The following is a 12084-nucleotide window of genomic DNA, read 5'->3' as shown; positions in this document are numbered from 1 at the left end:
AGTTCATCAGGATAATCTGATGCCTAGACATCAGCAAAAAATTACAAGCCATATTAAGAAACAGAAAGATGTGGCCCAGTCAAAGGACAAATTATAACTTTGAATGAAACACAGTTTTGGAAAAACTAATCAAAGATGTTCAAACAAATCTTCTAATACAAGAAGGTGAAGGAAAAATGTGACTAAAGATATAGAGGATATTACAAAGATATTGGGTGAACATGAAGCAGAATTTGAAAGTAAAAAAAAAAAAGGAACTAATACACATCATGGGAATGAAAGTCACAAAAGAAAAGATTAAAAATACACTAGAGGCATACAACAGCAGCTTTGAACAGGTAGAAGAAAGAATCAGTGAAGTAGAAAACAGGATAATTGAAATCTTACAGACAGAGAAAAGAATGGGAAAAATTGAGCAAGGTCTCAAGCATTCGAATTATAGCACGATGTACACAAATATAGTGTCATGGGTAGCCCAGAAGGAGAAGAGAAGGGAAAGAGGGCAGAAAGAATAATTGAGAAACAATATCCAAAAATTTCCCAACTCTTATGAAAGACATAAATATACATGTCCAAGAAGTATAACATACTTCCTACAGAATAAATACTAACAGACCTATTCCAAGACAAATTCTAATCAGAATGTCAAATGACAAATATAAAGCGTGAATCCTGAAATCAGCAACAGAAAAGCAATTTGATACTACAAGGGATTCCCAATAAGAGTAAGTGCTGTCTCATCAGAAACCACAGAATGAGAAGACAGTGGTATGCTATATATGCTTATAATCCCTTTAAGGTATGGAAAGAGAAAAACTACCAGCCCCAAATTCTTTATCTGGCAAAACTGTCCTTAAAAAGTGAGGAGAATTTAAAATAGTCACAAATAAACAGAAACTGAAAGAGTTAAGCAACCAGACACCTGTTGTACTAGAAATACTACAGGGAGTTCTGCAGGCTGAAAGGAAAAGATAGGAGAGAGAGCTATGGAATAGGGTGTAGAAACGAAGATTATCAGTAAGGGTAACTAAAAGAGCAAAAAGAGAAACAATAATAAGATACACATATAAAAAAAGAGGATAAAATGGTTGAAGTAAGTACTGTCATTACAGTAATATATTAATGTTAATGGATTAAATTCTCCAGTCAAAAGACACAGACTGGCAGAGTGTTCCAATAATACGTTGTCTACAAGAGACCCACAGACACAAATAGTTTGAAAATAAAAGGCTGGAAAAAGATATTCCACACAAACATTAACCAATAAAGAGTTGGGGTATATTAATATCAGAAAAAATAGACCTTAAATGTAAAACTGCTTTAAGAGACAAAAAAAGGTACTATATTTTTAATAAAAGAGACAATTCACCAAGAATAAATAACAATCAAATATTCATGCATCTAATGGGAATGCCCCAAACTATGAGGCAAACACTGGCAAAGTTGAAGGGAGAAATATATACCACTATAATAACAGCTGCAGACTTCAATGCACCAGTCTCATCAAAAGATAGAACACCTAGACATGAATCATTAAGGAAACAGAGAACTCGAATAAGATAAATGAACCAGACCTAACCAAAATATACAGAGGATTGAACCCCACAACATCAGGATATACATTCTTCTCCAGTGCACACAGATCATTCTCCAGGACAGACCACATGTTGAATCAATAACAAGTATCAATACATTTAAAAAGATTGAAATTATACAGGGCATGGAATGAAGCTGGAAATCAGTAACAAGGAGAGAATTGGAAAATTCACAAATATATGGATATTAAACAACACACTCTAAAGCAATCAGTGGATCAAAGAAAAAATTGCAAGAGAAACCAGTAAATTATCTTGAGATGAATGAAAATGAGGACATAGCATATCAAAATTTATGGGATGCAGCAAAGGGAGTGCTAACAGGGAAATTTTTATTATGCCTACATCAAAAAAGAAGAGGGTTCACAGGGGGTTAAGGGGTAGAATGCTTGCCTTTCATGTGGGAGACCTGGGTTTGATTCCTGGAACATGCACCCTACCCCGCAAAAAAACAGAAGAAAGAGCTTAAATCAAAGTCCTAACTGCACACCTGGAGGAACTCGAAAAAGAATAGCCAACTAATCCCAAAGCAGCGAAGGAAAGAAATAAAAATGAGAGCAGAAATAAATGAATTTGAGAACAGAAAAACTATAGAGAGAATCAACAAAACCAAAAGTTGGTTCTTTGAGAAGATCAATAAAATTGGCAAACCCTTAGCTGAAGTGACAAAAAAGGAGAGAAGATGCAAATAAATAAAATCAGAAATGAGGGGGAGTCATTACCACTGACATCATTACTGGGGTGCAGTGTGCCAATGTCTATTTGAGTCCTTGCTTTCAGTTTGGGGAGGGGAAGAGAAGGGAGAGAATTTTTCTATTTTTCTACCAAAAACCCACAGCTAACATTCTACTTAATGGGGAAATGCAGAATGCTTTCCTCCTAAGATCACAAATAACACAAGGGTGTCCACTTGGCCATTCCTATTCCACATTGTACTGGAGTCAAGGCAATAAGGCAATAAAAATAAATACACTGTATCTAGATAGGAACAAAAGAAGTAAACTATATCTATTTTCAGATAACATGATCTCAATATAGAAAATCCTAAGAATCCAGTAAAAAAACTTCTGCAGCTAGTAAACACATTCAGCAATATGGCAGTAAACTAGATCAATATACAAATATCAGTTGTATGTTTCCAGAATTTGAAAGAGTGACCAAAGAAACAATGACAAATTCAGTACATGATTCTGGCCTGGATCTAATAATACAAGAAAAAAGGCCCAAAAGGGTAGATATTATTGAGACATATAAAAATTTAGAATACAGACTGTAAGCTATATATATAATGTTAAATTTCTTGAACCTGGTAACTGTATGTAAGGTAGTACAGGTCTTAGGAAATATACATGGAAGAATTAAGTGATCAAGGAGCATGATGTATATAACCTAATTCTCAAATGTCTAGAAGATGATAGATAGATAGAAAGATAAATAGATATTGCAAATGTGCCAAAATGTTAAAATTGGTGGATCTGGGTATCTGGGTAGGGGTTATGTTGGAGTTCTCTGTATGGGTTTGGTATTATTTTTGGCAACTGTCCTATAAGTTTGAAATTTTTCAAAATAAAAAGTTAAAACAAAGATATCAATAATCCCTAAATTGATCTACAGATTCAATGCAATCACTATCAAAATCCCAACTGGTTTTTAGCAGTAACCTACAATTCATATGGAAATGCAAAGGGCCCAGAAGAGCCAAAACCATCTTGAAAAAGAACAAAGTTGGAGGACTCACAATTCCCGATTTCAAAACGTACTACAAAGCCACAGTCATCACAACATTGTGGGGCTGGCATAAGGACAGAGATATAGATCAACAGAACAGGATTGAGAGGCAAAAAATAAACACTTACATTTATTGACAATTGATTTTAAACAAGAGTGCCAAGAAAATCTGATGGATAAACAATAGTCTTTCAACAAACGATGTGGGGATAACTGGATGCCACATGTAAAAGAATGAATTTGGCCCCCTATCTCACACAATACAGAAAAGTAAATTCAAAATAGATCAGAAATCTAAATGTTAAAGATAAAACCATAAAACTTCTGTAAGAAAACACTGGAGTTAATCTTCATGACCTTGGATTAGGCAATGGTTTCTTAGATACGATACCAAAACACAAGCAACCAAAGGAAAAAACCCAGATAAAATGGGTTTCATGAAAATTTAAAACTTCGATGCTTAAAAGCACACTATTAAGAAAGTAAAAAACAATTCACAGAATGAGAAAAAACTTTTGCAACTCATATCTGACAAGGAAGGGACTTGTATTCAGAATCTATAAAGAACTCTTAAATCTCAATTTAAAAAGAAAATATGAAAATGGGCAAAATATTTTAATCATCCCCAAAGAAATAGAAATGGCCAATACATCATGAAATGATGTCCAAGGTCCTTCCTCAGTCATTAAGGAAATGCAGCAAGTGAGATAGCACTTCACACCCACTAGGGTGACTATTACCAAAATGAGGCAAAAACAAGTTTTGGTGAATATGTGGAGAAATCAGAACACTTATATATTGCAAGTAGGGCTGAAAATGGTGCAGCCACTTTGGAAAAAGTTTGAGGTGTGTGAATGTGGAATGACTGCTAAAGAGTACAGGGTTTCTTTCAGGGATGACAAAAATGATTTTAAATTAGATTGCAATGTGGTTTGCACAACTCTGAATATACTGAAAGCACTGCATTTACCCTTTACATGGGTAAATTTTATGATATGCAAATTATATCTCAATAAAGGTGTTTAAAAAAATTCCACTTCAAGCACTACAAGAAGTTATTTTATTTCTGACTCCAATATATATAAATTTCATATACTCAAGAGCAGGTCTGCTCTACCAAATAAAATTCCATTATTGATATTGCTCTTTTCCCCAAACCTTGACTTTTGGTCCCCCATATACATAATCATTTATTCTCCACCATTGCAGTTTGGGTAAAGGGATCCTGGGAATAAAGATATAATTCTCTGGGAATTCCAATAAAAATGTAGGTAAACAATTATTCTTTGGGTGTTATAATAAAAATGTAGATAAATAATCTTTTAGGTATTCTAATAATAGTGTAGGTAAATAAGTATGCTTTAATGCACAGTAAATCTTATAGTTCAAATACAAATTAAATTGTATTTAACAGGAAACAAGTGCAAAAAAGTTAGTTAATTAAGATTTATAAGTGATTTTCCCTATTTCTAGTTTTTCAGTCTGCCTTCTACTTCAGCTATATTTCCACTTCCACTTTCACTTTCCTATTTCTTTAGTAGTTTCATTCTAGAATGTCTCAAGGGTAAAAAGTGCAACATTTGCAGCCATCAGTTGCAAAAGTGCCAATTCATTTATAATTGAATTTCTTCAGAACAATTTAGGAATAGCATAAGGCTTTACAATAATAAAAGTTCATTCAGGGTCAAAGACACTAGCTTTCAAGTAAATCTACCCTATTTATTGATTCCTATATCAGTGATTAGTGAACATAGCCATACTAACTCTAATGTTAGTTCTTTAAAAGTTACCCTCATGAGGCCAATTTTGTCACTTAACACTGACATTTCATAGTTTGCAGTTTATGATTTCCCTTCTAAAAGGGAACTAACTAACTAAAATTAGTTCTATATCAAATGGTTTTTTAGAGGAAAAGACAAAGGACCTACTCTATTGTGTTTCTAAATAAAATTATTAAAACTCTTTGTAAAATCATATTAGTCATTCCTATATCTTAAAAAAATCTATAAGTCTAAAAGCATTTTCTACACTATGAAATAGCTATAAAAGGGGCGAACCCTAAGCAATGGTTTTGGAACTACTGTGGTAGCCCTCACCAGATGACCTGAAATTTCAGTCAAAGGTGGACAAAGCCACTTTCATGTTTTAGACTCCTGGTATATGAAATACTGAAGGAAAAAGTTAAAATGGGGATTAAAAAAAAAAGTATATATTAAATGCTTATAACTTTAAAAATTACTGTTGTAAGCTAAAAAGTGGAAATGACCCAAATGTCCATCAGGTGAGGAGAGGACAAATGAGCTGTGGCACAGCCACACACAACGGAGCATTACTCACCCATCATAAGAAGTGGGGTGCTGGTACATGCCACAACATGAACAAACCTTGAAGACATCATGTTGAGTGAAATGAGTCAGACACAAAAGACTGCATATGATTCCATTGACATGAAATGTCCAGAATCGATAAATCTATGGAAACAGCAGATTCGTGGCTGCCTAGGGCTGGGTGGGGGTGAGGAGAAGTGAGGAGTGACTATTAATGGATACAAGATTTCTTTGGGGGAGGGAGATGAAAATGTTCTAAAATTCGTTGAGGTGATGTTTTGCACAACAATGTGACTATTCTAAATATTATCGACAGTTCACTTTACTTTTTTTGGCATGGGCAGGCTCCAGGAATCAAACCCAGGTCTCTGGCATAGCTGGCGAGAATTCTGCCACTGAGCTACTGTTGCACCGCCCTCGAAATGAGAGAACTGAATGGTATGTGACTGATCTCAATAAAGCTGTTATTAAAAAATTAATGTAAACTCTGATTGTATATAGCTATTAAAAATCATATTGTACACTTAAAATTGGTCAACTTTATTGTATATAAATTTTACTTCAATAAACCTGGTTTTTAAAAAAAAAAAATGAATGCTATAGACACAGTTACAATGACCATATATATGGCCTGATCTGAAGACAGCACCAACAGTATCTGAATGAGCCCCTCACAAATGCGAGCTCCCCTTGCCAGGCCAATGGTTCTCCTCCCCCCACAGCACCTCCCCACACCCACCCCAAAGATACACCCAAGCCTGAACCTGGAAACAGGTTAGTACTAAGGCAATAAAATCATGAGATTATGCATTGCTTATTTCATTTGCATTGTAGCTTCTCAAACAACAGAATAGTAGAGAGCAATGTTTGTCCTCAGGTCCAACACATCACCAAAAAACAATCAAAGCAATTAAAAGAAAAAGTAAATTCAGGGTTTCTGAAGTAAGCCTCAGTGAGCTGTGACTGTATCATGTACATTGGAAGAAGACCTTAAAAGAAAACGACATGAACAAGTTAACAGTATTTTCAATTGCTCGATAGCCTCTCTTTATTCTTCCTAGTTACCAGAAAGATGGGGTAGAAAGGAAGAAAGGAAATGTTTCTCAAATCTGGTTCCAGAATGCTAGAAAGCAATGGTTACTAGAAAAGTAGTGGTTGTTATTACGTGTATATCCGAGTTCATGCTATTTATGTGATTTGGGGCCAAGTGCTTCAATGTCTCTGAACCTCAGTTTTCTCACCCATAATATTGGATAATAGTGGATTTAAAGTGCAATGCTCAGTGCCTGGAGCCTAGTAAAAAAGCTTGATAAATGCTAGCTATTATTTTCCTAACCATGAGAAATTTCTGGTAATCTCATAACTACTTCCTAACTATCAGTTACTAGTGATTCACTCCTAGGTTCTAGAGCAACTAGTTATTAGATCTTTCGGAATCTGGGGCTTCTAAAGCTTTGTGTTCCTTTAGCAATTTCTCAATACTTAGAATGGTAGATCCAGATCTGAATATTGGCAGAAATACAATTTGGGATTTGCATTAAGATTTGGTTTCCTTTCAAGTTTCAGGTGCAAGGCCTAAGCCTTTTTAGTGCATTTAGGGATCTTGGGATCTGCATTTGTAAAAAGCCACCCTGTGATTCTGACCCAGTGTGCCACACTTTTGGAAAACCATTGTGCAATTCTCTGTTGTACTCAACGCTGGCAGCACCTGGGGTGCTTTAAACCCGCCTGACGCCAGACCCCATCCCAGGTGATCCTCATCTAACCGCTCTGGGTTGGAGCCTGACATTTACCGTGCCTGTAAAAGCTTCCCAGCTGATTCTAATCACTGCCTTATGGGCTGGAAGGGCAACAGCTGACCAGCTGTCCCATCTTCTGGGGCCAGTGGAGGAAGGACACAGACAAGGGAGGGAAGAGGTTAAGAGGCAACTGGGGGTAGGGAGGGTGGGATGGAGAGTCGGGACCCAGTAAGTGAAAACACTTAACCCCGGAGTCCACCCACCCAAATCCTGGCTAGCAGTCGGCTGTACTTCTTTTAGTTTATTTTTGTTTTGAATAGATTTTTGAGTTTATTGAAATCTTACATAAACAAGAAATTAGAAATACAACCACATCAGAGAACAAATTGTCACGGCTTTGACGTTTAAGCCACACAAATTTTGTAGGTCAGGTTTCAAAAAGGTGTGAAGTTATAACAATTTAAAAACATACTTCTAGGAGGGCAAAACATACAATCATAGGTTATTTTCAGTACTTAGACAAAGCACTAGCTTGTATTTTTATTTACAGCATACTCCTTACTCCTATGTAATCTATCCCAAATACAAAAAAATTGAAACTGCTCAAAACCAAAGGTTCTGCAAAATCATGATTTAACAGTGTTCTGAAGCTTGTTCTGAAGCTAAGATGAAGCCTGAAATGATAAAAGCATAACTCCCAGAATAAAGGAACTCTGCAAGCCCAATTATGTCCAAGAGGATTTATGAAAAGAGGAAAAATAGAGACTTGAATATATTCACAATAGTGATTCTTCAGCTCAATACAAATGGCAGCAAATTGCAACTTAAAGATGAAACAGTTAAGCCAAATTTTTTTTAAGAATGTAGTTCTAGACCAACCATATATTGCCGATATCGGTTTCAAGCCCTCACTTGTCTATTTCCACTGTTGCCCATACGTATATGGGTAAAATTTCTGATTGTCATTATTGTAACCATAGTTACCAGGATAGTCACCACTTCGTGCGCTGCTGAGCCATGGGCTGGGAACCCCAGTTCTGCTGATTGTTGGTCTGACGGCTCTTGGAATCAGGTTGGTTGTACCCATCTGCCTTCCTCTTGCCTCCTGCACTGACCCCACGATTGTCCCGAGCTCCACGGGAACCACGGCCTCTCTGCTGTTATGCAGGACCCTGCTGCCACCCCTAGAGCCTCTTGGTGGTCCCAAAGGTGCCCGCCTCTGAGAACAGCCTCATCTACCTCTTGAAGGTGATGCTCCCCTCCCCCTTGGTGGTGGAGAACCTTGTCCTCCCCTTCCTCCTCCTCTTCCTCTTACTGCATAGCCGTCATCAGAGCTGTAGTAGGATCTTCATGGCCTCCATGAGAGTCGTGATAATCATAATCATAGAAATCACCATGGTAATCTGGAGGGTAGCCTGTCCGCCTCTCCCCCCACCACGACCCCTCCTCTAATTGGAGGTGGCATGTGAGAGGAGGGTGACAGTAATAATCTTCACATGCAGTGCTCCTGGAGGCCTGTCTAGCAGCTTGGCACACTTTCCTTTTCTTGTCTGGTGGCTTGGCTAAGACTATTTCAATTTTTTCCCCTTCTATTTCTTGGCCATTCATGTTAGCCATGGCCTTAACAGCAGCTCCTCTGTCTTCAAGAGGAACAAATACATAATCTTCCAACTTCTTCACTCTTTCAAGTTTTCCTAATTCAGAAAATGACTTCTCCAATATTTCTTCTGTCACTGTAGTAGCCAAATTTCTCACAAATAAGACTGTCACCTTAGCCATGACTTCTGGTTCTTCCACAGGGTCAGCCCATTCAACTGTAACTACATTTCCCCATACTTTTACTTTTCCACTCTTCAGTTGATATCTGGCGTGTGCTGCTGACTTGTGATCTTAATATTCAAGGAAGCAGAACCCCAGTTCTTCTTTTTGTCATGAGTTGATGGTAGAGAATAATGTCCACCAAAACCTCTGTGACTTTACTGAATTCTTCCAGAATGTTTTCTTTAGTCTTATTCTTCGGAACTGATTCAACAAAAAGCCTGTTATTTGCCACAGAAATGCACACTCCAAAGTGTTTACCAGGATGAATTTCATAGCTGTCATACAGTTTAACAGCTTCCTGCGCAGCTTCCTTTGGACAGACAGTGATAAATGCATACCCTCTATTCTGACCAGACAGTGGATCCATCATAAGACATAGATCCCAAATGGGACTGGCCTTCTCAAAAAGGGACACCAACTCATTCATATAAATCTCTTGATATCTCACCTACAAAGACCTCTGTTCCAATTCCACATTGCAGGCCAGAGTACATGCTGTCTGGTGGAGGGCCGTCATCCTTCCTCTGTCCCATGGTTCTATCCAGAGCATGACCAGCCACTCAAGCAAGGCCTTGATCTTTGCTTCATCAGGTCCCTTTGCAGACTTTGCACCTTGCTCCCCTGTTTCTCCCTTTGCCTGCAGGTCTTCCTAACTCCACATAAAAATGCACTTTCGTTCTGGACATATGATAAGTCACTTTCCTTGAACTGCTGTAGTACAGAGTTCCTTCTTCATTAAATTCCCTGAGGCAGCAATTGCTCTTTCATCAAGATCCACATAAGCTACCATCCTGTCTGAAATATTTCATCAAGTCACTATTGCCACTAATAGTGGGAAGCCTGCCTCTATTAGTGTCTTGTAGTGTTCTGTGTGAGTTACACTGGAAGTATCCATTGGTTCTTCCTCTTCTTTTAACTGTACCGCATTGCCATTCACCTGATTAGCCATTTTATTATGCAGGGCAGAGCAGGGGCTGGTGGCCGCCCCGTGAGAATCAGCGCAAGGCACTTTGCAAATGACTAAAAATCTCGGCTGTACTTTTAACTCTAATTTCTCCTCCACTCTGTCAAAGACAGAGTTTATTTTTGCCCCACCCCCTTCCCCGATTGCCACTGATTATGACTTCTAGGTTTCAATAGAAACAACAGCAAAAATTCTTATAGGAGTGATGGCTGTAGCAAAAGTTATTTCCTTTTCTTTTTTGGTTTTCTATAAAAATGTTAGGGAGAGAGAATGCTGGAGATGATCATTGCCTATGATAGAAAATTTTAAAGATGAATAGATTTACTTATTCTGCAGATTTGCAAATTTTTTAATGAAAATAGAAATGATATAAGTATATCAAATGACTTTAAAAAATTAATATGCCAATGAGCTTAAATGAATGGTAGCATTATAGAAAAAGCATCTCTCTCTGAAAAATCAAAACTTTACAAAACAAGAGAGAAGAATAGTTGGGCCTTCTCTGAAGAGCATGAGATTTTTTTCCTTAAGCAAATTGGAGTGCACAGACAGAACAGAGGGAATGTAGGCTTGCCTGCATCCCTCTTCACATGTGGTATTTGTTTCTGGCCCCATTGACAATGCTGGTAAGTCCACACTTTGATGTGGCAAATCCCCCAATCCACACTTTGATGTGGCAAATCCCCCAAATCTGCTCACCGGTCTCAGCTAGAAAATGAACGCAGTTTTCCACCCTTGCAGCGCCAGAGAGAGCAAACGCCCACCGGCACTAGCCAGGAGAGTCTTTACCCTTGTTCCAAATGGCCAAGCCTGGGCTCGCTGCCTCTAGAGAATCGCTCAACCACCCAGAATGCTGTACAGCAGCCAAGGAAAAGGCTCAGGGAGGAGCAGCTAAGAATCTCCCACAGCCAGTGTCGAGACAGTCACCTCACTTCCCTGGGCCCACGCCATACTCCACGGTTGGCCAACTCAGAAGCCATGGAGTCAGCAGGAGAGCGCTGAGAAGTTTCTAATAATGATGCTGACAGTGATAATTATAACAAGCCCATCTACATGATGACAGAGTAGCCTACTAATGTGTTCAAGTTAGCAAAAAAACTCTTGGTTTGGGGAGGGTAGTAAGGGAGAAACTTAGGTAGCCAGGAACACTGGGGTCACAAAAAGCCAAGAGAAGACAAAAACAAAAGCCACTGAAGGCCAAACAAGGTTTGCTTTCAGTTTCTTTCTTTTTTTGCCTTCTGTCTGCTTCTGTCTCTTTCCATCTCTCCCACCTTTCCTCTCCTCCTGCCTTCCTTTTTTCTTTCTTTCTTTTCCCCCCTCAACTCAGAAAGCTATACAGCTAACTAGCAACCTTTTCCAAATACTACTGTACAATTTGTAGGGCACTTGGTAGAATGGAGGTGAGAATTAATCCAAGTTGACAACAATTACAAGTGGTTTTTTAAAAATCAGCTACTGTGGCTCTTAAGCGCTGTGTAAGTAAAGTTTATCTTTATTGTCTTCATTCCCCAGTTTTCTGCTTTTTTCCTAGTTCAAGGAGACTCCTTTCATTTTGCAAAGTCTCACACAATCTTCCTTTATGTCTCAGTTTCCTAGGTTGCTTAGGCAAATACCAAGAAATGGTTCAACTTAAACAATGGGAATTTATTAATTTATGGGTTTTGCGGTATCATCAAGGCATTGTTTCTTCCTGAGACTGGCTGCCAGCAAGCCTTAGCTCCTTGTCTCCTCTGTCACATGGCAAGACACATGGCAGTGTTGCTGCTCTCTCCCTCCTCTTACAGGTTTCTTGCTTCTCTCTCTCTCTCTCTCTCTCTCTCTCTCCCCCTCTCTCCCTCCCTCCTCCATTCCATTCAGAAAGGATTCTAGTAAAAGGATTAAGACCCAAACTGAATGGGATGGGCCGTACC

The 12084-nt window shown here is 38.3% G+C and overlaps 1 protein-coding gene and 1 pseudogene across 5 annotated transcripts in view; both read right to left on the bottom strand.

The window, feature by feature from the left end:
- SLC16A9 (solute carrier family 16 member 9) overlaps positions 1-12084 on the bottom strand; it is a 76494-nt gene that overhangs the window by 43698 nt on the left and 20712 nt on the right. The gene's annotated exons all lie outside the window — the stretch shown is intronic.
- Positions 7183-10591, bottom strand: LOC143653879 (heterogeneous nuclear ribonucleoprotein R pseudogene; annotated as a pseudogene).

Source organism: Tamandua tetradactyla, chromosome 13 (assembly GCF_023851605.1).
Source record: "Tamandua tetradactyla isolate mTamTet1 chromosome 13, mTamTet1.pri, whole genome shotgun sequence".
Classification (NCBI taxonomy): Eukaryota; Metazoa; Chordata; class Mammalia; order Pilosa; family Myrmecophagidae; genus Tamandua; species Tamandua tetradactyla.
Note: the sequence above shows the minus strand (reverse complement) of the source record. Positions and strands in the feature narration are given on the sequence as shown.